This window comes from Cupressus sempervirens, chromosome 2 (assembly GCF_028749045.1).
Source record: "Cupressus sempervirens isolate cs-2001-9-10 chromosome 2, ASM2874904v1, whole genome shotgun sequence".
In the NCBI taxonomy this organism is placed as follows: Eukaryota; Viridiplantae; Streptophyta; class Pinopsida; order Cupressales; family Cupressaceae; genus Cupressus; species Cupressus sempervirens.
In genome coordinates this window covers 173,695,246-173,722,514 of record NC_143119.1, presented here as the reverse complement: position 1 = coordinate 173,722,514, position 27,269 = coordinate 173,695,246, and the positions used below count along the sequence as shown (strand labels likewise).

At 36.8% G+C, this 27,269-nt stretch overlaps 1 pseudogene; it reads left to right on the top strand.

Annotated features, from left to right (window-relative positions):
* Nucleotides 1-380: 380 nt before the first annotated feature.
* On the top strand, nucleotides 381-10,455 carry LOC149571616 (LEAF RUST 10 DISEASE-RESISTANCE LOCUS RECEPTOR-LIKE PROTEIN KINASE-like 1.2; annotated as a pseudogene).
* Nucleotides 10,456-27,269: the final 16,814 nt, after the last annotated feature.

Here is a 27,269-nt window from a genome sequence, read left to right as displayed (position 1 = left end):
CTTATAAAACATGAATCAATAAATTTGACTTATTACGACACAATCAAATTATGATAACAATATGAAAATCATAAAAAAGAAGAAAAAAACAAAAAACAAAACTTCTAGAGAAAGGTCATCACGCCAAAGCAAATTCATAAAGAAACCATGACTCAAATGTAGATTATGAGTTCTATGGTAATTATAGCGTTGACCTGAAACGGGTCAAGTACGTCTTAAATAATAAAATATAGAAAATACATTTTTTATGGACAGGACAGGAATGGGCGTCGACAATCACGTTTGGTCGCTTTGCCACGGTTGCCTTCTTCCAACTCCTCTTCCATCGGTACATATTATTTGAAACTGCAATTCAACTCCCAACTCCCACTTCTCCAGCTATGGCGCTGCATCAGACTCGAGATTTATCCCCTTCTTTCACTATCTGTCTTCTACTATTGTTCACGATATTCCTTGTACAGCTCCGTCTTCTCTCTTTCGCTCATCCATTTCCTTTCACCTGTGGTGAACATGTTTTCGATTACCCTTTTGGATTTAACAATAGCGGCCACGAGGACTTAAGCCTTCAGATCGACTGTGATTACGGTCATACATTGCCAAAACCCGTGCTTGATATCACTGGTAAGAAATATTACATACTGCTTCGGAAAGCTTATTTCTTCAAACATATAATGGGAGGTACCATGACAATTATCGACAAGGAGCTAAGCGATAATTGCGATCCATCTTGCAATAACTACACGGAATTAAGGTCCAGCTCTCAATTTCATATTGCCGAGACACACATAGACATAAGCCTTGGAGGCCATTGCAAAGCAGGATGGATAGACTTGCCTAATGAAACGGCTGGGTTAATATGCAACCGTGACTGGCACTAAAATTTGACAACAGCCGTTAATTGGGCTGAATTATGTAAAGCACAAGTTTTTTTGCCGGTTGATAGCTCAGGTGGACCGGTGGATGACCACCAAATCTTGTGTGGAGGTTTCCCAATTAAATGGAATCTCAGCCAAAGATGCAGAGACTGCCAGATAAGTGTTGGCCATTGTGGTTATAACATCTCCATGCAGTTTCATTGCAACTGCAGGCACATTCCATATCCTGACATATGCCCCGCAGGTAAACATATTGCTCTCTGTTTCTCCAATATATGTTGATTTTTAGAAGTGTAGAATCTGGAAAACAGAGCTGGAAGTAGACACAGACATGGAGATATAAAAAAGACACAGAGATATAAAAAACACTGAGAATAGTGTAATCTCCTACTTATCAACTGAGAATAGTGTAATGTCCCTTTTCTAGCATTCATAGCATGATGTTGTCGTTAGCCTATTTCCCCACAGTCCCGTAGGCTAACTAGGACATTAAAGGGGCTTAGAGGCCATTTCGCTTAGACAGTTTCAGTTGCAGGTCTTTCTGAGGGGTTCTGGAGCAACTTTGGGCATACTTACTATTTATAGTAAGTCATCTTGGACATGGCCAGACATTCAATCACAATGGTATGTCGATGGTAATTGTTTAAAATCGATAGAAAAACTTATTTATCATTGATAAGATTTGTTATGCATTGATAAAGCCATTTTATAAAGTTAAATTTAAATATTTAACTTTATTAATGCATAGACTATAGTTTGTGGGAAATATTTAAATTAAAAGAGTTTCCTTTATTTTTATAACACATTGGAGACATAAGGTACATAAAGGGAGTTATGTTTTATCCCACATTGAGAAAACGAAGGATTGAGCTCTTGTGAGAACACTATAAAAGAAATGGAAGAGCTTTTTTTTTGTATGCTTGGATGAAGATTAATGTTATGTTGTTGGATATTTGATTATCGAGCTTGGAGGACGGAATCCCTCTTTGCTAGCATTCTCTTCGCTGTTGGAAGACACAGTCAGGAGTATCAAGGGTGTTTTCACTTCAGGAAACACACTGAGTTTCATTTGGGGCGTTCGCATAAAGAAATTTACAAGGGTTTGAAATGTAGATCTGAAGTTAGTTATTGCTATAGTGCCGCATGAACAGTATTTTGCTATAGTCGGCATGAACAGTATTTTGCTACAGTACGGCGTGAACAGTGTTGGTATCAAGTTTACTTGTTTTTTCGGCTGATTAGAAGTTTGGAGGGCTACCGACTACATCTGCAAAATACTACGGCAATTAATTCCAGGTTTCTTCTGTCAAATTTTGATACTTTGCATAATAATTGTTGAATACAAGTCTGAATAGTTGTTGCAGCCTTTAAGGCAGCTGTAAGTGCACATCTACATTTAAAAATCACCCTTTATCAGCAGATTGAAAGAGTTTCTAGATTTTTCATATACTGTTGAATGTGTGCTAAGTGTTTGTGAAAATGTTATGATGTGTATTATGCATTTTAATGTCACTTCATAGTTGTTTGTAAATCTACTCATTGGAAAGCAATTTATTGAGGAAATTAGCTTTATGAGTTTGCATACAAAGTGTTTGACAATATTCCTTAAGTTAAATTTCTACAAGTCAAAGTTCAAATCAAGGGAGGATATTACAGTGGTATCAGCGTTATAAGTCCTGCCATCCTGTGGAGGTCTCATAGGAAATTTGGAACTAGCGAATAGAGGGGAAAATATTTGATGAAATGTCAAAACACTAAAATCAGAGCATTTATGTTTGAGCATGCGACAGGGGCCTTATAATTTCTACAATACCAGAGCAAGACAAAGTAGGAGTTCAGACCTGCAAAGCAAACAGTCTAGTTCATCCGTATAGGGGGGTATAGAATCCAGTCATACAGACATAGCGGAGGTATTCGTTAATCAAGACAGCAATATGGGTGACCGAGATGACAGGAATACAAGATTAGGTGGAGGCGAGAATCCCGGTCCAGAGCCTGGAGAGGAAAGATTCTTATAGTTATTAGAGACCTTGGTATAGGGTCAACGAGTAGCAGAACAAAGAGCACAAGAACAGAATCAAAGATTGGATCTTATGATGCAGATGATGGCTCGTCAAATGGGGTTGAATGCTAACATGGGTGGAGGAAATAATCAGAATGGTAACAATCAGAATGGAAATGATCAGGATGGGACACATAATGGAGATGAACAAGTTGGGAACAATTTCGGTCATGCACCCCAGCGAGCTAGGACAGCGAGTTCAAGGGCCATGATTCCTACATTTCCTCCTAGAGCTCCAGAGCAGCTCGTACCAGAGCCCCAGATTACTGATATACAGGACCAGTTGAGGAGAGATTGGGAAATCGGAGGGCCAGATTTTACTGCTGCAATTACCTTTAGGGAGTATATGGATGTGCGGATGAAACATATGCCATTTGGACATGACAGGAACCAGAGCTATGAGCTACGGAAGAAAGTAGGGAGACTTGAGTTACCATATTATGATGGGTCAGGAAAGTCTACAGCAAGAGCTTGGGTTCAAAAGCTTGACACATACTTTCAATTGAACCCTATGCCCGAGGAAGAAGCTATTAAGTACGCAGCAATTCATCTGGATGGGTTAGCACACGAGTGGTGGCATCATGGTATAGTCACTATGGGACATGCACACATTACCTCATATGTGGAGTTTACAGAGAGGCTGATTGAACGTTTTGATAGGAAGGATCCAGAACTCCATTTCAAGGAGTTAGCTCAGCTTAAACAGTGGGGATCATTGGAAACATACATTTCAGAGTTTCAGAAACTTGCAGTGTTAGTAATAGATGTATCTAAACGGAGGATACTAGTTCTATTTATGGATGGGTTAGTTGATCCGTTGAGAGGGTGGATTAAAGCTCTCAACCCTCCCACTTTGCAAGAAGCCATTAAGAAAGCTCGTGACATGGATTCCTCTTCATCTTCAAAAAATAAATTCTAGGCAAAGAGTTTCCCTTCAAGAAAAGATAAGGACAGGAAACCTTTTCATAAAGAGGTTCAGCCAGCTAAGGAGGAAAATAAGAGGTTGGACAATGAGACACTTAATGATCTCAGGAAGAAGAAGCTTTGTTTTCATTGCAGGGAGCCTTGGGATTTGTCACATAAGTGTCCATTGAAAGCAAAAGCTAAGCAGATGGAGTACTTTTCAGCCGAAGAGTCAGTAGATGGAGATTCAGAGCAGTCATCCGAATCAAATGGAGATGATGATAGTTCTTCATAGGAGGAAGCACATGGTGATAGCACGATAGCTCAGTTGTCAAGTATACAGGAGGCCGTCACTTTCAAAGTTAGGGGAACCTTGGATGGACAGAGAGTTGTGGCACTCATTGATACAGGGGCGACACATAACTTCATTGATGAGAAGTTTGTGACACGCAGAGGGCTACATATAGAGGAGCATAGGGGATTTAAGGTGATGGTTGCTGATGGCTTCAAAATTGAATGTATCAAAAAAATCTCCAACTTGCAGCTTCGTTTGGGATATTATGACATGACAGGAGATTTCTTTGTGGTCAACATTGGTGATCAGGATATGGTGCTTGGGATGAACTGGATGAAGTCTCTGGTAGAGTTTACATTTAACCTTGAGAAAATGGAAATGAGGTTTGAGGCAAATGGTAAGAAGATAGTGCTCAGAGGTTTGTTAGATGGGAGACTTCGAGTGGTGTCACTCAAGCGGATGCAGAGTTTCTTTAGACATGATCAGGTGCAGTGGGCAGCAGAGTTTAGAGTAATGCCTGAGATGACAGAGCAGCATAAACAAGAGTATCCACCAGATGTACAAAAAATAATAACCAAACATACTAAGGTGTTTTGTGAGATACCTCCAGGGAGACCCCCGGATAGGGGAATCGAGCATGTTATTGAATTAGAGGAAGGGGCTAAGCCAGTTATCATCACACCTTACCGCCATCCGAAGAGATGTAAGGATGAAATAGAAAAGGCAATTAAGGAGTTGATTGATATGGGGCACATACGGCCAAGCAAAAGTCCTTTCGCTTCTTCAGTAGTATTGGTGAAGAAGAAGGATGGTACAATGAGGATGTGCATTGATTATAGGGAGCTAAACAAGAAGACAATCAAGAACCGATACCCTATCCCGCGCATCGATGAGCTTATTGATGAATTGCATGGTGCATGCTACTTCTCCAAGATTGATTTGAGATCCGGCTACCATCAGATACGGGTTAGAGAGGTGGATGTGGAGAAGACAGCTTTTAGATGCCACTATGGACATTTTGAGTTCTTAGTCATGCCCTTTGGGTTGACAAATGCCCTTGCCACTTTCCAGTCCTGTATGAATAGAGTGTTCAGAGATCAGTTGAGGAAGTTTGTGTCGATATTTTTTGATGATATACTGATATACAGTCGTACTTGGGAGGAACATTTGAAGCATATTGATACAGTGCTCAGTATTCTAGAGAGGGAGTCATTATATGCCAAGATGAGTAAATGTGAGTTTGGGATGACAGAGTTGCTCTATCTAGAGCATATTATTAGTGCAGGAAGTGTTCGGGTTGACCCAGACAAGGTTAGGGCCATTCTGGATTGGTCACCACCGAGGAACACTTCACAACTCAAGGGATTTCTCGAGCTTTGTGGGTTCTACCGCAGATTTGTGAAGGGATTTTCACAGATAGTAGCACCACTTACAGATTTGACACGGAAAGATAGTTTCAAGTGGTCAGAGAGTGCTCAGGATTGTTTTGACAGGTTTAAGGAGCTTATGAGTACATGTCCTGTTTTAGCCATTCCAGATTTCACCAGGCCCTTTGAGCTGTAGTGTGATGCCTCGGGAGAGGGCATAGGCGTTGTTCTCATGCAAGACAAACATCCCATTGCATATGAGAGTAGAAAATTACGAGGTGTGGAGAGAACCTACAGCATCTACGACAAAGAGATGCTAGCAATCATGCACGCGCTAGCTAAGTTCAAGCATTACTTAGTGGGAAGCCAATTCACAGTAAAAATAGATCATAATAGCTTGAAACATTTCCTTGGACAGAAGGACCTTAATGGCAGGCAATAGAAATGGGTGAGTAAATTACAGGCCTATGATTTCGACATAGCCTATGTCAAAGGGAAGAAAAATATTGTTGCATATGCTTTATCTAGAAGGCCTCATTTGTTTGTTGTTGGGATAGTCATGGATGATTAGAGAGAGATGATCTTGGCAGAATATGCTAAGGATAGTTGGGCATCTAGCATTATTGAGGGAGCTATTCAAGATAGTCGATACACTGTCGTAAATGATCTGATCATCTACAAGGAAAGGATTTATTTAGTACCCGGGTCTGCTATGAAGCAGAAGATTTTGAGGGCATTTCATGATTCACCAATGGCAGGACATCCCGGATTCTTTAAGACATATCGACAGGTGAGAGAGCGCTTCACTTGGAAAGGACTCAAATCAGAGGTGCTTCATTTTGTGAGGGAATGCCCTGTGTGTCAGCAGAACAAACAGGAACATTTTTTTCCAGGTGGTTTACTACAGCCCCTACCCATACCAGAGAAGAAGTGGAATAGCATTTCCATGGATTTTATCACAGGCCTCCCCAAGGCACAGGGTCGCGATTGTATCTTTGTTGTGGTAGACAGATTGATGAAATTTGCACATTTCTTTGCAATTTCGTCTACATATTCAGTAGCACAAATAGCAGAACTATTTTTTCGAGAGGTATTTAGACTACATGGGATACCACGGAGCATAGTCAGTGCCAGAGACATCAGATTTATGAGCCACTTTTGGCAGGAGTTGTTCAAGTTATGTGGAACAGAGCTCACTTCGAGTACCAGCTACCACCCCCAAACTGATGGGCAGACAGAGATAGTGAACAAATGGGTTGAGGGGTACCTTCGAAACTACATTGCAGGAGAGTAGAAGGCTTGGGTGAAGTGGCTACATCTAGGGGAGTACTGCTATAATACCTCTTTCCATATGTCTATTCAAATGTCCCATTTTATGGTACTGTACGGGTATGATGCTCCTAATTTTTTGGACTTTTTATTTGGGGATAGCAGGGTGCCTAAGGCCAAGGATACTTTGCAGGAGTGCCAGGACATTATGCGATCCTTGAAAGAAAATTTGCAAAAAGCACAAAATCAGCAGAAGCAATATGCTTATCAGCACAGGGTTGAGAGGTCTTTTGAGGTGGGAGATATGGTGTACCTCATGTTACAGCCGTATAGATAGTCCTCTCTCAAGAAGAGTGGAGCAGAGAAATTGAAACCACGCTACTATGGACCGTTCAAAGTAATCAGGAGAGTGGGCGAAGTAGCTTATGAGTTGGAGTTGCCTGCAGACAGTAAAGTGCATAATGTGTTCCATGTGTCACGCCTTAAGAAGGCATTGGGTCCCAATGTGGTGCCTTCAGTAGTATTCCCACCTCTTGATGATGAGGGAAAGCTTATCTTGGTTCCCGAGGCCATACTTGACTCCAGGGAGAGGGTGCTTTGCAGGAGGACTATTAGGGAGTATCTAGTAAAGTGGAGGAACCTACCTGTCGAGGATGCTACTTGGGAAAATGAGCAGATATTGCAGCATCCAGAGCTGAAATTGCTTAAGGACAAGCAATTTTGGAAAGGGTGGACTGTAATGTCCCCTTTCTAGCATTCATAGCATGATGTTGTCGTTAGCCTATTTCCCCACAGTCCCGTAGGCTAACTAGGACATTAAAGGGGCTTAGAGGCCATTTGGCCTAGACAGTTTCAGTTGCAAGTCTTTCTGAGGGGTTCTGGGGCAACTTTGGGCATACTTACTATTTATAGTAAGTCATCTTGAACATGGCCGGACATTCAATCACAATGGTATGTCGATGGTAATTGTTTAAAATCGACAGAAAAACTTATTTATCATTGATAAGATTTGTTATGCATTGATAAAGCCATTTTATAAAGTTAAATTTAAATATTTAACTTTATTAATGCATAGACTATAGTTTGTGGGAAATATTTAAATTAAAAGAGTTCCTTTTATTTTTATAACACATTGGAGACATAAGGTACATAAAGGGAGTTATGTTTTATCCCACATTGAGAAAACGAAGGATTGAGCTCTTGTGAGAACACTATAAAAGAAATGGAAGAGCTTTTTTTTGTATGCTTGGATGAAGATTAATGTTATATTGCTGGATATCCAATTATCGGGCTTGGAGGACGGAATCCCTCTTTGCTAGCATTCTCTTCGCTGTTGGAAGACACAGTCAGGAGGATCAAGGGTGTTTTCACTTCAGGAGACACACTGGGTTTCATTTGGGGCGTTTGCATAAAGAAATTTACAAGAGTTTGAAATGCAGATCTGAAGTTAGTTATTGCTATAGTGCCGCATGAACAGTATTTTGCTATAGTCGGCATGAACAGTATTTTGCTACAGTACGGCGTGAACAGTGTTGGTATCAAGTTTACTTATTTTTTCGGCTAATTAGAAGTTTGGAGGGCTGCCGACTACATCTGCAAAATACTACGGCAATTAATTCCAGGTTTCTTCTGTCAAATTTTGATACTTTGCATAATAATTGTTGAATACAAGTCTGAATAGTTGTTGCAGTCTTTAAGGCAGCTGTAAGTGCACATCTACATTTAAAAATCACCCTTTATCAGTAGATTGAAAGAGTTTCCAGATTTTTTATATACTATTGAATGTGTGCCAAGTGTTTGTGAAAATGTTATGATGTGTATTATGCATTTTAATGTCACTTCATAGTTGTTCGTAAATCTACTCATTGGAAAGCAATTTATTGAAGAAATCAGCTTTATGAGTTTGCATACAAAGTGTTTGACAATATTCCTTAAGTTAAATTTCTACAAGTCAAAGTTCAAATCAGGGGAGGATATTACAAACAGGCAGATTTTAACACACTATGAAACAATCAAATCGTTCTCTGTACTTTTTTATATCTCTCTGTTTTGCCCTGTTTTCGAGATTCTACAGTAAGATGAACAGCTTGTATCTATTACTTACGGAATTTGTGAACGAATCATTGCAGATAATAAGAGTTCCATTGGTCTAATTCTAGGTGAGTATGCATATGCGTTCTCTTTAGTTCGCATAAGTTCTATACAAATTTCTATTGAGCCCAACGATTGCTTGCATCTCTCTTCCAAAATCAATCTCAAAATAAACTACTTAAAAGTCATTGATTTATGCAATTGTTATACAGGTTTTTCCATTGGAGGCACTGCCCTGGTAGCAGCAGTGGTACTGCTGCTAGTTTATATAAAGACGAGGCAGTATCCCAGGCGGGGCCTTCCTGGAGATCTCGGAGATTATGAAAGAAATGAATTGGAAGTATACCGGCAGCAGTATGTTAATTTGACCATATTTTCATATGAAGAACTTAAATGGGCAACAAATTTCTTCGACGAGAGAAACATAGTTGGAGATGGAGGATTTGGGTCGGTGTATTTTGGGAAGCTTGGAGGCGGACGAGATGTGGCAGTAAAGAAGCTTTATCAGCAAAATTGTAAGAGCGTGGAGCAATTCATTAACGAGGTACATATCTTATCAAGTCTGAAACATCCAAATCTTGTGGATCTTTACGGCTGTAGCGATCCAGGGAGTCCAGTTTTACTGCTGGTTTACGAATTCATGGCGAATGGGACCTTAGCCGATCATCTTCACGGGAGCCGAAGAACTCCAGAGGGTTTGCCGTGGGAAACTCGTTTGAACATTGCCGTAGGAACTGCTCAGGCTTTGGCGTTCTTGCATAGTTTACATCCGCCCATATTACACAGAGATGTCAAATCCACCAACATTCTTCTGGATGAAAATTTCGGTGCAAAAGTTGCAGATATGGGGCTTTCCAGGTTTTTGCCTGTGAATGTATCGCATATCACAACTGCGCCGCAAGGTACACCAGGGTATATAGACCCAAATTACCACGAATGCTTTCAACTCACAGATAAGTCTGATGTTTACAGCTTTGGGGTTGTTTTGATCGAGATCATTTCTGCTAAAGTTGCTGTGGATACGAGCCAAAATAGAAATGAAATAATTGGAGTTGCTTAAACATCACACATTAAGCTTAATTCCTAGACCAAAAATGTTAAATAGTCAAAATTGACTTATTTTTCTCAAGTTTAATTTTTTCCTTAGTGTGTGATGTTTAAGGGTGGCCAAAATAATCCTCACAGTGATGGCATCTGACATAATCAGAAGAGGAGCTCTGGATGAAATTTTGGATCCAGATTTGAAGATTGGAATGAGGGAGGAGGTAAAGCTCATAGTTTCTGCAGTTGCCGAACTGGCGTTCAGGTGCCTCGCATCAGACAGGGATGTTCGACCAGACATGACGGAAGCTTCTACTCGTCTCGAGGAAATAAAACAGCATCAACGAAGTTTGGTTTAATCGCTAATCCTTCCTTGTTCACAAGGAATTACCGTGGGAAAAGATGCTGGTTAGTGCAAAAAAAAGGACCCTGCTGGCAAAAGGACTAACCTTGTTCTTTTTCGCTAGCTACCCATTAATCTTTTCCCTGAAAGATCGTTGACCAGTGAATCCGATGGTTATATGAATATTATAGAGGTAGATTTTGTAATTTTTCGATGGAGACTAGATGTTAATTAATTTTTAATTTTTTTAATTTATTAAGATATTTTATGTTTGAAGAAATAATTCAACTTTGATAATTTATCACTTTTAGTCTTGGAAGCAAACCTTAATGTGTGATGTTTAAGTCGTCCCCATCACAAGTTCATTGATCAACTTAAAGGGGGATGCTAAAATGGAGATGTTGAATCCAATTATACAATAAGGGTTTTAGATGACGTGGAATTTAAGCATAGGTTGCGAGAATTGCATGACAAGAATGATTGCTTGTTTTTTCGACATTTCAAATATGATGTCATTCTTTGGGTTGATGCATCCTAGTAAGAGCTTCAATTTTCCTCCTAATTTCGTTGCTATTGTAAATTTTATTTCAATAACTGAATAGTTGAAATTAATCAGCATTTGATCACATGCATTGTTTATTTTATTAGCTTTTTGGTGCGACCATTTCAAGTACAAATATCTTGGAAGAAATATGATGTGGTGGATAATTAGTTTGGATTTTCTAATTCAAATGTTCGTAGACATTCTATCTTCCATGTTATTCTAGGTAAGCATCACTTCCTTTTACGATGGATCTTAATCATTTGGTAGTGTAAAGGGTTGTTGATTCACAAGATGAATCTCTAAGGTTACAGGCTTGTGCAGAAAGTTGGGTGCACACAGGTGCAAACTAGGCAAGACATGGTGTCAAGCTAAGGAGTATTCAATGGGCTTGTGCTTCAAATCTAGATGAAGAATAATGTAGTGTAGGTGAGGCCTTGTATCAATCCAAGGTGTATGCAATGGAGCTATGTCATGTGCTAGGAACACATAGTTGTGGTGTAAGACCCTGACTTGGGATGGATTTGAGGTGTATCCAATGGGGCTATACTACAAGTCGTTCCCTCTAGCATAGTTGTGGTGTAGGTAGGGTGTGGAACAAAGGTGAGGTGTAACATGGGGTTGTGCTATGTGATCTTCCCACTAGCATGGTTATAGTGTAGGGGAGACATGGAGCTGAGTTGAGGTGTAACCACAAAGGGTAAGTGTCAATGTGCATCTAGGGTGGCTTAGGTAGTCGAACTCCCTCAAGAGGGACAAAGAAGAGTAGTCCTTCCCTCTAGTCTCCAAGTGAGATAGAGTTAACACATAGTTTTACGAGCAAAGAAGAGTGGCTTCACCTAATCGTACTAGGGTGAGGTTCAATGGCAATGCAAGGGTCCCTAACTTAGTGAAGCATAGTAGTTGGACCAATGTTGGTGATGACTCAATGCAAGCTATCTAAGTTCTAAAAGATGGGGAAATGGAGTACCTAGTCCCATGGTAGGAGAAGAACAATTTGTCTAAGTAGGGGATGTATCATACAGTCAAGAGTTTCTGCATTGGAGGCTTACGGTGAGCTATGTAGGGGATGTATCATACAATCAAGAGTCTATGCAGGTGGTATCAAAGGGGTGTGGCACCAGATGTTCATCCATGTTATGTGGTGGATTGGATTTTCATTGGGATGGTATCTCAAAGGCTATGGTGGTCCTATGTGGCAATCGAGATATGGTATTCTAGAGGAGTGCTCATGGTGAGCCAGGCCACGAGGTAGATTTGTGCAAAGTGACTAAAGAGGTAGATGTGTGACATGGCTCAAAGAGGTGTGTCATGATGGAAGGAAAGAAAAAAAAGGCTTGGGGTGCATGACTAAAATGGGTGAAGTAATTCATACTTGAAGCTATGGTGGCATAATTGAGTTGGAAATTGGGTACAATGTCCAAGGGATTGGATGAATGATGGAGGTAGGATTTACAACTCAAGTAGGTATGCATGAAAAAGGAACCTAGTTGAGTAATATTGTGTGTATACATGAAGGGTTGGTTTGAGTGCAGTGGATGCAATGAGAACAAGTTGTTCACCAATGAGGGCATGTAGACATAGACATGGGGTCGAAGTAGTCAAGGCTCAATATTTGGATTTAGTGTTTGGCAAAGGCAGTCAACAACTCCATGGAGGCCAGGGCTAGTCTTCAAGATTCATTATGTGCTAGGGGAGACCAACAGGATGTGGAGATTCATGGAGACATGTGCATGTTAGAGGAGCATGCAAGATTGGAATTGAGGAGTTGAGGTTGTTCCAAGGTGCTTTGATAGTTCCAAGTATTATTTAGTAGTATGTGTAGTGAGCAAGGGAGGACTTAGAGTCTAAGTCACTCAATGTGGATGTAATATTTAGTGAGAGAGTCATGGTGATTCTAGATGGAGTGGTGCAATGCTTGACTTATGTAGCCTATGTAGAGGAGTAGGAGGAGTTGTGGTAGTTTTGGGCATTATAGAGTTGAAGTGTGGTTAATAGACTAGGGAAGTTGAGATCACACATGGTGAGTGTTAGAGTAAGGTTTTCTTATGGGGGACACTAAAGCAAAGACAAAAAAAAAAATTAGTAGGTGTTCAACATGTGTTGAATAGGAGTAGAGCCTAGGGCTCAAGAATGTGTGCGTGGTACAGAAAAGGAAGTATAACCATGGTGGTTTGGCATGCACTTCTATTCTGCAAAAGTGTATGTTTAGGCAATTGAGTGTGTAGACACTTGATGAAGTTTTGAGGTAAGGTTTAGTCTAGGTGAATGAAATGTCTAGACCAAAGGGGGAGTGAGAAGTATTGATCGCCAATGCTATGTGTGGTTAGATATTCTAAAGGAGAAGGATCAACTTGGGTATGAGCTAAAACTGACCCCATGACAATTAGCATCAGAGAGTGATCCAGAGAAAGTATATCTTTGGGTTGTTCTAACTCATGGGGAGTGGATAGGGGAGCAAGATCTTTGGTAGATTGTCTTTGGGTTATGTAATCAACTCTGGGGGTTGGCATCAAGGATTAAAGGATACATGCTCAAATTAATATACAACTTATGGAGAGTTGATATTGACATTGTTAAAAGTGGTTTTGGTAATGGAACTTGGTTTCGGAAGTTGAGATCTAGCATGTTGTCAGAAGGCCATAATGTAGAGATGGATGTGGTACAACAAGGTACTGTGGGTTCATTAGAATGCAATCTAAGTGAAGATGGTAGTATCAGGTAAATTGAAGACCAGTGTGTGGATGGTTTGTGAGGACTAGTGGGGCATAGGAGTTGTTTGGTACAAATCTAAGGAGCAACAAGTTGGGTTGTAGGTTGGATATGGTGGCAAGTTTTAGTTGTGGTGTAAGAGTTGTTTGGCATAGTTCTGGGCATTCAAGAAGTGACAACTCACTAGACTGGGGGAGTTGACATCACACATGGCGAGTGTTGGAGTAAGGTTGTCTTATGAGGGATGCTAAGGCGAAGACACAAAAGGGATTTAGTATGGGTTCATCATTGGTTAAAGAAGAGTAGAGCCTAGGGCTTGAGGATGTGTGCATGGTGTAGCAAAGGAAGTAGAACCATGTTGGTTTGACATGCACTTCTATTCTACAGGAGTGTATGTTTATGTAGTTAGGCATGTGGACACTTGATGAAGGTTTTGGGTAAGATGTAGTCTGGGTAAAGAAAAATGGTTGGGCTAAAGGGGGAGTCAAAAGTAGTGATCGCTAGTGTCACACATGGTTGGAGATTCTAAGTTAGAAGGCTCAACTTGGGAATGAAATAAATCCAACCCCATGATGGGTAGCATATTACAATCCAAGCATTTGAGGTTATCTCATGTGACTAATTGTGAGTATATAATATCCATATAAGTTTCCTTTAATGGGGTATACATGAATCAACTTTCTTGTCTAAGTTTATAGTCGTATTTATTTAACAATTCTCTTTGTCACTACTTAGCAACTATTCATGAGGCCCATGTGGGTAGATAGGTGATTCATTTGTTACTTCTCATATTCTTTACAATAAATTTAGTTATTTAGTTGAATGCGTTAACTTTAAAAATAGAATTAGTTGATGTTGACTTATTCAAATTAAGAAACAAAGTAGTTCAAGATACAAATGTATGAAGTGATTGATTAGGATTAGAGTTTATTGGAATTATGACATTCTATTAAATATTAATAGTGAGATAATGTTATAAGATTATGGAGGAGAAAAAAAAAAATATTTTTTACATAATTAAAGCTTTAGGATTATAGAAATATGAGAATTCTAAAATCTTAGAATATGTCATATTTGCAATGTTTACATATCTTTTCATAATGTATTAATTTATTATTAAATTAGAAAGCATTATTGGAAATCTACTATGTACATTGGTAAATAGGAATTTCCTAAGAGTTTGATCACTATTCAATTAGTATTTTTTAAAATTCTATTATATTTTATACAAGTGTATTATAAAAGTTTAAAATATATTAATAATAAGAGATTTCAATTCTAACATTTTCTTGAGAGAATAGATTAAATACTTCTTCTTTTTTGTTTCAGGTACAACATGTGACAACTCTCATGGTTAGCATCATCCCAAAAATTGTGTAATATAAAGAGTATGGACATATGAGAAAAAAAATGAATTAGTAAGTTTTACAAAATATATATGGAAATAGAGTATACTTTCAAGGATAGTAAGTAGGCTAAACTTTTTGGATTAGGTATTGGAGAAATAAAAGACAATTAAGGATGATTATCTTTTGACATATAATATCAACTATAAGTATGTACAAATATGTACATGAAGCTTGATAGTTAAAATTTCAATCCAAGTTACACAAGTACATATTTTCCATGTTGTATCATCATTTTTGTAGTACTTATGTAAATTACTATGCAAGAACATACTAGAATTAATTATTTCAATTCTTTTCTTTTTGTTTGTTTAAAATGAAATCTAATTTATTCACATTGATAACAAGTATACTGAAGAATTGCAACTATTTGCTGAAATAAAAATTTAGTTGTCACTACAATTGGAGACCTTAGCAATTAAAATCAAAATTATATGACAAAAAATTTCAAGTAATTATAATGGAAATTGTCAATGTGGATATCCTTCATTGTCATGATAACATTTGGAAATGATATGTGTCTCCACTACCAAAGATGAAAGTAGTTACCTCCCTTATCATCTTATCAATGCTTACATGAACATACAAGCTATAAGCATTTGAGAAGAAAGAATTTTATTGTGACTTCAACACATACAATAATTGCACATCTCATTTGGGAATGACATTGTATCATTTACAATGAATTCCCTTCCATGGTGATGATCACTACTAAAAGTTTTTTGAATGAAGTCATTTTCAAGATTTTACAATCAATGATATTGCTATGAAAATTCAACTATGTAGCAATATCATAATTTAATAATTGACTTGCCAGAGAAAATATATATCCTCATTATCATTTATAAATTAGTAAAATGCAGTGATCATAATAAACTGAAAAGAAAAGAAAAAGCATTTCACTAGATCATATCCAAATTGCATGGTAGATCTATAGTATGCAAAAGTAATTTATAATTATGAAATTTTCATACATAAAGACTAAATACTATAATAATATTTTAATATTTGTCATCTAATGAAATATAATTTTAATCTCAGAACATATTTTAATTTGATATCATAACAAATTCTTCAACACTATTTCTCAAAATAAAATTACAATTATCTTTTTTCGATTTTAACTATCAATTATTTTTATTTAAATAATAACCTAATTAATATTTTAACCAATGCTAACAATGTCAATATTTAATATCACTAAATTAAAAGGGACTAAGAAAGTTTTTATTATCTCTTATTTAATATGTAATATGTGTGTATGAAAATTTAGAATATTATTAATTCTTTTTATAGACAACAATCAATGTATTGATTTGGTACAACTTATTGTTACTCTGGCTAATTACATTGAACAAATTAAAATCATTTGTTTGTATTTGTATAGTTTTAGTTTTGGCACATTTTTTAATTATATGAATAATTTTTTTAATTTTAATTTTTTTTATAATTATAATAGAGGTTTCAATTATTTTTTATAACTATGAGAAATTTAATTGTTTTTAGTAGGGGAAATGAGTCAGTTGTCGCCTATGTTTATATTACTGCCACGTCTATTATTGCCTTTCCCTCCAATTACTGTTCATAAAAAGTCCCCAAAAATGATTGCACATGTACTAATAATTGATCACACATGTATTAATAGTCGATCATTTCATAGTTTTTTGATTGTTGATTGGTCCATTTGTGCAAAACATACTATTTTTTAGGTGAGCTAAGGTGCTACTGGGGGGTCTTGGTGGTGGGTTATATGCGATTATTTTTAAATGACAATTTTAAACCACCTCACACTCTATGATTCTACAGAGAGCCCTGTAAATGTAGGAACACCAAAAAGTTAGCTTTAAGCTCTTCACTCACCTACAAAGGTTCACTGAACAAATCGACAAATTTCGACATAGGAATAGGCACGCGAAGTTAGCCTAGGTGGCTACTAGGCCATTTCCCCTAAACTAATAGAATCAATTTTAATATTTTAACTAACGCTTACAATGTCAATATTTCAGATCTATTAGATTTCCACAATCCATGCTAATGTATTCTCAACTTCCAGATTTTATTGTTGAGAATTTTTTTATCATCAACTTTTTGGATCAAACTACACGATCCATCATTGGGATGCAACATAGTAAAATGAATGTAAGTGTATAGATTGTAGACCTAGCAAACAATAAGAAGGATCTCATCTTATGTTCTTCCCTCCCCCTTGCCCTTTTTCCTTTTTATTGTTTGCTAGGTCTCCAATCTATCATCTTATGTTCTTTTTGGTCTATTGTATTCTATAATCGATTATGATTATATAATTTGATTGAAAATGAGAATTCTACCCAATTAAAAAAAAATGTCAATATTTAAAATCAGAAAATTAAAAAGAAATAATAAATTTCTATTGTAATTGTCGTCGTTATATTAATAGAATAGAGACTACAAAATTTTAGAACAATGTAGCCGGCCCTGCTAACCTCGTTGACGAGTTCCTCGTAAACCTGACAAAGGGAGCTAGAAACTGGTTAAAAAGGCACCGTAAAAGCGGATATTCTCGACTGGCGTGTCATTGCTATCACAGGGCAACTTTTGTGGTCAATGTCGAGCATAAATTTCCAAATTCACAATGACTTTATGTCTCTATGGGAGATAGCTGTTTACAATAAATTTCACGGAGTCTTGCATCTTCACTTGACTTCATTTTTGTATGCGCAGTCAAGACGTTCCCGAATTGACTTGGGCATAGGTAGCTCAGATTTCCCCGGATCTTTCCAAAATTTATGTCACATTTTTATGACATTTTTTCCCGTTCCTCTCGTGAAGTGGCATTAGGAGGGATAGCGACATTAAAACCCACACCTCACGCAATCCATTTTTTTTTTATTGGTTTTGAACAATGTAGCCGGCCCTGCTAACCTCGTTGACGAGTTCCTCGAAAACCTGATGAAGGGAGCTTCCGTCAATTCTGTCTGAGAGTAACCAGTTCCTCGAAACCTGACTGAGGAAGCTTCCTTCCTCGAAAACCATATGTCACAACCCGTTTGTTCTCAAACCATACAAATGGAAACAGCATGCCACGTGGTTTTTGTTGAAAAATTTGTTATTTCATTAATGGAAAAATCATTAATTAGGAAAGAAATGCGGAGCCGTTTGGTTTTATGTGTCAAATTAGTTGAGTCCGTTATGCACCTTGTTAACTTGCAACTAATCTTGAGAAGTTTTTCTTGGGAAATAGTAGTCGTTATTAGCTCAGACCACCATTTTTTTTCCTTAGATGCTCCAAAGTGTTGGATAAGGATGTCTTGAACGATCGGCTCCAAGTTCTGGCAAGGAAAACATCTACTCCTTCACAAGGCTTTTGTTCTCATTCCTGGTTATGCAACCCATGAAACCAATATCTGCAACCTGCACTTGCTCGCATGTATTCAGACACCTCATCCAATGCATTCTCACTGCTCTCGGAACATTCATGGTCCTGTCCAGTTCCTCTGTGACTTTCAAAGCTCTTGCTTTGGTCTCACGAATACATTTAAATCCTAAATTTCTAGGTTCAAATCTTTCTTTTTCGGTTTTATTTGTTGGATTTGAACGGTAAGTTTATAGTTTCAGATTTTGAGTTCAGTTTAATTTTACATCCTCCATGAACAAAACTTTTATAGGAAATCTGCCTTGCAGTATATATTTCAGTCAGTTTCAAGTTTAACAATTGATTTCTGATGATGAGTATTAGGAAGAGATTGAATGGGACAAGAAAGAGGAAAGCCACCTACAACTTTTTCTGGATGAGGCCCCCATTAATTTCAAGTCCCCAAACACAGCTTTCAATGGCGATATTTTCAACAATCTCAGGATCTTACACAGAGATTCTGCAGTGAGGTAAAACCCATTGGATTGTTTTGAATTTGAAGTAACTTACAAATGCTTTGAACCTGTCATCTTCTTCATTGTTAAGGTATCCCCGGTTTAACCTCTGAAATTCCATGAACATGCAACATCTTTCTGTTGCTTCAATGTCTTCCCTTTTGTCTTTAATGTGGTTTCTATAGAGGAAAAAGATGAGGTTTGCCCATACAATTCCAACATTCATTTACTTTGTTTTCAGAGGAAATGGAACTTGGCTTAAGCGTATCTTTCAACCTCAGCAGTCTCATTTTGTCTCCTTGATTTGTGTATTGTGAAATTGTGTATTGTGAGTTTCTCAGAGATGAGATGCTTCAGTAGGTGAAGACCTTTAGTCTTTCATTGCTACCGACTGCTGGCAAAGGTTAGTCGAGCATTTCTTTGGTCTCTTTTGTAAAGCACATTTTGGTTGGTTTGTGTGAAAAAAAAAGAAAAAAAGAAAAAAAGAAAAACGCATTGTTAATAATCCACATGTTGCATGAATTTCCTCATTAGGCTTTGTTACTTTAAACCCAATGATGAGATCTGGCTGCCCAGGTTAATCTCTGTGGCACCTTGTGCATTGATAATAATATTTTCACAGTGTAGATGAGCGCAAGTTCTGTATATTTCTCTGTGGACCTATGAGCCTCTACACTGGATAGCTTTCCCCTTCTATTTGATGTTGATTTTAAATTAGTGGTAGATAGCCTGAAATTTATATAGAATTTCTTGGTGGATTTGTGGACCTGTTCTTGCCTAACAAAGATTCCTGAATGCTATTTACAGCAACATAATGCAAATGTGATTTACTTGAATTCGGTCAGAGTTGTTGACTAAAAAAAGTTGTGTTTTAGAGTTAATGGAAATAATTGTTCAACATGCATCCCATTCTTTTATAATTATTCTCCACAATGTTCTCTGAAATTTCAAAGCAACTGTTGTATCTGTCTCGTGTAGCGATGTCTGCTACAAAATTTGGTTCTCTTCTTTTATTTTGTTAGAAAGAGTCAGTTACTATGTATAGCTCTGCTACAATCAACCCAAATTTATAACTGTTTTGAAAAGATTTCAAAGAATTATGGTCTTTCTTTTCTACTCAGCCACCATGTGATGAATGATTGAAGAATGTTGGAAAATTTTAGGAGTAGTACTTTTGATTGTTAAAAGTTCTGTTGGAAAGAGAGTAATTCTGTTAAATGAGATTAATTATATGTGGATAATTCTCAATAAATTGTTATTGGAGCCCTGCATGTATTTCATCTATGTAAGGAAGATGGAAGATGGACAACAGAGCCATTGAGCTTTCATTTGTGCTGGCAAGTGTTGAGGATTTATGTGGTTCATTGTTCTTAATTTGCGCATATTGTATCTTGTTGCATCGAGTTTAAGTGGTTGAATAGTGGATGTCTATGATTATTATTATTATTTTTATTATTTATTTATTTATTGTTCAGCTTAATTATTACATGCATTGTTACTTTTGGAATAACTAATGGAAATGCCTATGTGTAGATAGTGCATATTGAGAAAACTATGAATTTGTTCAATTGCTTTATGTTGAACGAGTGCATTATGTTATCTTTCGGGATGGATGGAGATCTTATGAATATGTTATAAATAATGCATTGCACACTTCCATTACTTCTCTTGGTTTTACCTAGTTAGTTTATCTCGTTGCAGGGCTGGGTATCTTTCATGTCAGGAAAGATTCCGGGGAAGTTTAACAGGTTCATGGTAGGGTGGTAAAGCAATCCTACAATATTCTCGCCTTTGTGTTCTTAGACAGGCTCTGGAGCTCTTTTCAACTTGGTTGCCATGGTTATACCACCTAGTATCTGGTATATGGTATTAGTAATCTGGTAATGAATTTGCAGTTTCTTTTAAATTTGAGCATATATGTATATGTATCAATTTAATTAAAGTTAATGATAGTTAATCGACTAATCTTGACTAGTCAATATTCAAAAGCCTTGGCTCTCATTGACTTTTCCACATATTACGGAGATTCATGATGTGGCATTTGTTTTGTAGGGGCAGTCATTACATGTAGTCGGCCTTGCTAACCTCGTTGACAAGTTCCTCGAAAACCTGATGAAGGGAGCTTCTGTCAATTCTGTCTGAGAGTAACCAGTTCCTCGAAACCTAACTGAGGAAGCTTCCTTCCTCGAAAATCTGGTTAAAAAGGCACCATAAAAGTGAATATTCTCGACTGGCGTGTCATTTCTTGTTAATTATTGTTAGTTGGAAAGCTGTTATTTTTTACACGAAAATAGCAGTAGTATTTATGGGTAGCTTGGACAGTGTTCATCTTTATCTATGTATAGCAGCATTAGTTATGGGTAGTTTGGACAACTGTTTGTCCACTTGCCAAGAATTAGTAAATCGTTGTTGCAAGGATAATTATTTACTAATTTTATTGATTCCCTTTTGGACACCTCGCAACCAATTCTATTATTGGCTGTCGAGTTGTCTTAATCTTAGCCGTTCGTTTGATTTAATCTCAGTCGTTGGTTTTTCCAATAGGGTAGTATAAAAAGGGGTCATTGGGTCATTTGGAGAGACAAGTTTTGGACAAGCATTTTGCAGTGATAGCAAATTGTCTTGTAGTGTTAGCAAGGGCGCAGTGTTAGCGTGGGGATAGTAGTGGGGAATATCAGCGGGAGAAATTAGGAGGTTGTCGGAGTTCTGCCAGTGAGAAGCAAAGAATTTTGTATCCCTTGATTTGCTGAATTTTAATATAATTCCTCATCTATAGAACTGGTTTTCCCTTAGGGGTTTTTCCAGGGACAATTTGTCCAAAAATATTGTGTTCATTGTGTTGTTTATTTCTTTCCATATTTTATAAGTGAAGTTGCAGTTGTGTTATTTTTCAATATTAGCTGGAAATTTGTTTTCAGCAATTTAATAATCGTTTACGATAGGAGATTAATAATCAATGACTGCAATAGTTGATTTTTCACATTGCTATCACAAGGAAACTTTTGTGGTCAATGTCGAGCATAAATTTCCAAAATCACAATGACTTTGTGTCTCTACGGGAGACAAATATTTACTATAATATGCACGGAGTCTTGCAGCTTGACTTGACTTCATTTTTGTATGAGCAGTCGAGACAATCCTGAATTGACTTGGGCATATGTGGCTGAGATTTCCCCCGATCTTCCAAACATTTTGTCACATTTTTATGACATTTGTTTACCAAGTCTTCCATTTGTAATTCTAAAATGTTGATAATGTCCTGGAAATGAATCATTCCCCTATGGACATTGAAACAAGATTCTCCCTTCTTAATGCTTTGTTGAATGTTTCTTTGTTTATTACATTTGGATGGAAGCTCCCTCATCTATAACTAACCCTCCTTATTTTGCTACCTTCCAATTTTCTTTTTACTTCGAGTTGCTACCATTTTCTATTTTTTTTATTCATAATTTTAATTTTATGTTTCTGTCTTTTTGTGGAGCTTAAGAAAATACAAAAAGAAAAGAAAATCTAAACTAAACCAAACAACCAAATGCAAAGGGTTGAATACATATTTATAGTGGTTCATGCAAATAATCTGAACTATGTCCACTCTTCAAGTAGGGCAATATCTCTATTCTAATTAATTTTACAATACAACGAACAACTACATGATTGATTTTACATATTGCATTCTTTATCTCAAGTAAAAGACGAAAAGAGAAGGAATAAGAATAAACAACTCTGATAGGGCCGCACAAGTCAAAGCCGTTATAGATTCTTTATTCCAAAACCATTACAATATTCCACTTGCAGTCCAATCTAAGCTGAACAAAGATATCCCCTACTTGGAATGCTTATGGCTATGTCATGACAAGCCGAGAGAAGCTCTATAGGACTTGAACTTCTCTCGGGGTACAACCTTTGTGAATGCATCAGTTGGATTAACTTTTGTATCAATCTTCTCTAACTGTGATCTTCATGCTTCAAGAGTGTGACATATGAAGTGAAATTTGGTTTCTATATGCTTTGTGCGACTTTGAAAAGATGATTTTTTAGCCAAATGAATGACACTCATGCTGTCAAAAAATATAGTGAAGTTGGATTGTTTAAATCTTAGCTCTCCAAACAATCGTTGTACCCGTATCAACTCTTTATCTCACTCAATAAGAGCAATGTACTTAGCCTTGGTAGAGGAAAGATCAACAACTTGTTTCTTGTGAGAAGTCTAGCTAATCGTTGCTCTAACAAAAGTAAACACATAGCCTATGATAGACCTCCTTTTGTCTAAATCTCCAGCCATATCAGAATCAACATAACCACAAATATAGGGAGTCTTAACATTAAAATATAAAACATGAGAGAATGTGTCTCTCAAATATCAAAGAATATATTGAACTAATTACTGACACAAGGAGACAAGAGATAACCAAGGTCAAAGATACACCTAGCTATCCAAACTACTTGCGAGAGTAAACACAATAGAAAACAAAAACCAAATAACAACAACTCGGGAGACAGAGGAACAAATGCTTTCATATATTCATAAAAATATCAGATACATGCCCAGTTGTAAGGCCTTCTGGATTATGACCAACATTACAATTTAATTTTAATCTTCAATGATAAAACTTCGCATCTCAGCTTGCTTCTACTCCTACTATGCTTCTACCATCTAAATTCTGTATCTAAGACTCTACTTGACACAAAGAGGGCAAGAATAACTAGGGCCAAAGGCATACCCAACAATCCAAATTGACCTTGTAGAGTTAACACAACGAAAGCAAGCACACAAAGAGAATAACACCACAAAGAGAGAGAACAATATTCTTTTATTGATTCATCAAATGATTAGCATACATGCCCAACAATAAGGCCTTCTAGGTTACGACCATATACAAAATATATTCCAGATCCAAGATCTAGCTTCAAATTTGTACTTCTAAACACATATGCATCAAACTTGTACAATCCTCTGAAATTCCAAAAATCTTCTCCAACTCTAAGCCTATACACCCTATTTATACTTGCAAAAATGGCTTACAAAAGATTCTAGAACATTACAAATTAGAAAGGTTGAGCCAAAGATGGTCTACACACATCCCAAGATAAGATCTTATCATAAAAGTTGCAATCAGAATTAATCTCGCAAGTCGGCTTGCATTAAGAATCAAAACTTAGAAAGCGCATCCAAAATGCTGACACTCGGCATTAACAAGAACACTCATCACATGAAGGATCACTCGGCACACACTATGGAACTCAGTACATACTGCAGAGTGAGATAGGATAACACACTAATCTTAGTGTTAACGTGATGTGGGATAACTTCAACTTTGCTTATACTGCAAAATTGCTAGTACTAGACAATTGCTACAACTCAATAATGATTGTAACTCAACAACAACTAGTAGAATGAATAAAAATGAGAAGGATAACACATCAACCCAGGATGCTCCTACATCACTACCAGTGACCTCTTTAAATATATGCACAACCACAAGTTGGGCTTTTGCAAATACAACCAAAATAAACTCTCATATTAAATGCTAGAATAAGCCACAAGTTGTCTCACAACAGATACCTATCACTAAATTAAATATAAAGGTTGGCTCCCATAAGAAACCACACATAGATAGCTTGGCAAACAAAGGACAAGGAAAAATGTTGCAACTCAGAAAATTGAACAATGCTCGGAAACCAAAAGAACTTGACATCCAAACAAGCTCGACAACCAAAGGAACTCAACACACTAATGAACTTGGCAACCATTAGATAACTCAACAACCAAAGAACACTTGGTAACTACAAGATGACTAATGAACCAAAGAACACTCGGCAATGCAAGGTATTGCAACTCGGTAGAAACTAAGAAATTTGATAAACATGTAAGATAGCTAAGCAACCTAGGATGCTCTTGCATTAGACAACTGAGATGTTAAAACTTGAGATGTATCCAATGCAGATTGAGAAATCCATGTTCCATCTTTATTAGGTCTATTCTTCCACTTCACCAAATATTCATAGTAGTCTTTTCCTCTTGTGCTCTTACTAGCTCTTTGATCAAATACCTATTCAACCTCTTCAATCTACTTCTTAGGATAATTATCTAATGCAACAACTTCATCATCTGACTTATGATACTTATACAACTCAACAACATTGAATATAGGAGATATATCTATGTCATTAGGTAACTCAACTTCATAAGCATTACCACTATCAAATTTCTTCAAGATCTTACAAGGTCCAAACTTCTTCATTTCCAACTTATTATATGTCCCAATAGGAAATATTCCCTTCTTTAAATGAACCATCATCTCATCACCAACTTCAAAAACATGATGTCTTCTAGATTTATCAACATTCGTCTTGTACTTTGTTCCAACTTCAGCTTGACTTCCTTATGGAAGGACTCCATGAAATCATAAAACTCTTCTCCTGCATCACTTCTCTCCTCTTCACGAGAAATATTCCTTAAATTTGACACTCCTCTAGGCTACATTCCAATAACAATCTCAAAAGGTGTCTTCCCTATACTCCTATTCAGATAATTATTATATGCAAACTCAGCTTGTGCTAGTATCATCTCCCAATTATGCAATTCATTTCCAAGTAAGCATCTAAACAAATTACCCAAGTTTCTATTCACAACCTCTTTTTGTCCATTTTTTTTGTGGATGGAAAGTATAACTAAAATTTAACTTAGTACCCCTCTTCTTCCATAAAGTCATCCAAAAACAACTAACAAATTTATTGCCTCTGTCAGAAATGATATTTCTTGGTAATCCATGCAATCTCACAATCTCTTTAACAAAAATCTTAGCAACATGCTTGGCAACTGATGTCTTCTTCCAAGGTATAAAATGAGCCATCTTAGAAAATCAATCCACAACAACAAATATAAAATCATACCCCTTCATTGTCTTAGGCAATCCAAAAACAAAATCCATACTGATGCACGGCTCCAAGGTTTCTCAGGAACAGAAATAGGTGTATACAAACTAGTATTCTGACTCACTCCTTTTGCAACTTGACAAACTCCACAACTCTTTACAAACTTCTAAACATCTTTATCCATCTAAGGCCAATAATACTTCTTCAACAAACTCAGTGTCTTATCGATTCCAAAAAGTCCAACCAATCCACCACTATGCTTTTCCTTAATCAAATTCAATCTCATAGAACTCTTAGGAATACACAACTGAATATCCTTAAACAACATACCTTCTTGAATAAAATAGTCATTAAACTTACTTGGTTGTTCTATCAAACTAGGTGCTTTGCACTCTCTCCACATTGCATAAAAATTAAGATCAGTATCGTACAACTCCATCTCGTCAAAACCAAGAACTTTAATCTTCATCTCTGTCAATAAAGAATGTCTTCTACTCAATGCATCAACAACTCAATTAGTCACTCCACTCTTATTCTTAATGACAAATGTAAAACTCTGCAAATACTCAACCCACTTTATGTGTCTTTGATTCAACTTATGTTGACTTCCCAAGTATTGTAAACCTTTATGATCAGTATACAACACAAACTCCTTAAGAATCAAATAATGTCTCCACTTCTTTAATGCTTGAACAATAGCATAAAACTCTTGATCATACATAGAATACTTTCTTTTAGCATCATTCAACTTCTCACTAAAGAAAGCAACAAGTTTACCTTCTTGACTCAATATATCTCCTATTGCACTACCACTTGCATCACATTCAACTTGAAATACCTTACTGAAACCAGGCAAAGCCAATATAGATAACTCACCAACCTTTTGTTTCAAAGTTTCAAAAATATTGTAAGCTCCATGTATCCACTTGAATTTATTTTTATCTTCTCTCATTGTCTTAGTCATAGCATTACAAATAGAATTCAAATTCCTTATAAACTTTCTATAAGAACTAGCCATATCGTGAAATGATCTAACCTCACCTACATTCTCAGGTGTAGGTGATTCAAAAATTTCTTTAACCTTCTTAGGATCTATCTTCAAACCATCATATGTAATTACAAATCCCAAATACACATTCTCCTCTTGCATAAAAGAACACATCTTCAGATCAATCATCAACTTCTCCTCTTTCAATCTCTGCAACACTTGTCTAACATGCTTAGGATGTTCTTGCTTAGTCTTACTGAATATCAGAATATTGTCCAAATAAATAGTCATGAACTTACCCAAGAATATTTTTAGAACTTCATTCATCAACCTCATGAAAGTACTAGGTGCATTAATCAAACCAAAAGGCATTGCCAACCATTCATACAAATCGTGTTTTGTCTTAAAAGCAATCTTCCATTCATCACCTTCTTTGATTCTGATATGATGATAGCCACTCTTCAAATCAATCTTGATAAAATAATTTGCTCCACTTAAACAATCCATTATGTCATCCATCCTTAGCATAGGAAACCTATATTTTATTGTGATCTTGTTAATAACTTTGAAATCAATACACAGACTCTATTCTTCTTTCTTCTTAGGTGCTAATATGATAGGTACAACACATGGACTCAAACTTTCTTTGATCAA